The sequence below is a fragment of the Carlito syrichta genome, unplaced genomic scaffold (genome assembly GCF_000164805.1).
Source record: "Carlito syrichta isolate Samal-C Ts95f unplaced genomic scaffold, Tarsius_syrichta-2.0.1 Scaffold288011, whole genome shotgun sequence".
NCBI lineage: Eukaryota > Metazoa > Chordata > Mammalia > Primates > Tarsiidae > Carlito > Carlito syrichta.
The window spans coordinates 700,093-701,185 of NW_007232107.1; positions in this window are offsets into that span (position 1 = coordinate 700,093).

Genomic DNA, 1,093 nt, shown 5'->3' on the forward strand with positions numbered 1-1,093 from the left:
AGTTTGCTGCAAAGTTCATGATTTTCTTCTTTTTGGCTGAGTAATACTCCATTGTGCATATGTACCACATTTTCTTTATCCAGTCCACTTTTGATGGGCAGCAGAGTTGGTTTCATGTTTTCGCTATTGTGAATAGTGCAGCAGTAGACATGCATGTGCCAGTGTCTTTTTTTGTAGAAGGATTTATGTTACTAGGTATATTCCTAGGAGAAGAATTGCAGGATTTTATGGAAGGCAATTTTTAGTTCCTTTAGAAATCACCAAACTCTTTCCAGAGGGGATGAACTAGTGTACGTTTCCACCAACAGTGTAGAAACATTCACTTTTTTCCCACCCGCACCAGCTTTTGTTGTTTTTTGACTTATTAATAATAGCCATCCTTTCCAGAATTAGGCGATATCTCATTGTAGTTTTGATTTGCAGTTACCTGATTATTAGTGAGATGGAGCATTTTTTCATGTCTATTGACTGCTTGTATGTCATCTTTTGAGAAGTGACTGTTCATGTCCCTTTCCCACTGTTTAATGGGGTTGCTTTTCTTTTCTTTTTTTTTCCCCCTTTCACTTCATTTGTGTTTCTTGTAGATCTTGGATACCAGGTCTTTGTCAGATGCATAGTTTGCAAATACTTTTTCCCATTCTGTGAGTTGTCCCTTGATGGTTTATTTTGTTGTGCAAAAACTTTTCAGTTGGATGAAGGCTCACTTGTCTATCTTAGCTGCTTTTTTTTTTTCAGAGCAACATTATTCTTTTTTAATTTTTTAATTTTATTTTAAAAGATGTGGGATGCAATTCAGGGTTAGGTGTACAAATGTTCATTATGCAGGTATCCTTGTTGATGAGGTGTGCCCCCACTGTCAGTTTCCCACTACTGCCATTCCCATTCCCCCTCCCCTGGCAGTTTCCCACTACTGCCAATCGTTTTCCTATAGTATTATGATAATTGTTCAAGATCCGGTTATGAGGGAGAAAATGCGGCACTCAGTTCTTTGTTTCTGTGATAGATCACTCAGTATTATATACTCTAGGTCCATCCAAGTTGCTGTGAAGTTCATAATTTTGTCCTTTATGACTGCGGAATATTCAACCCTGTA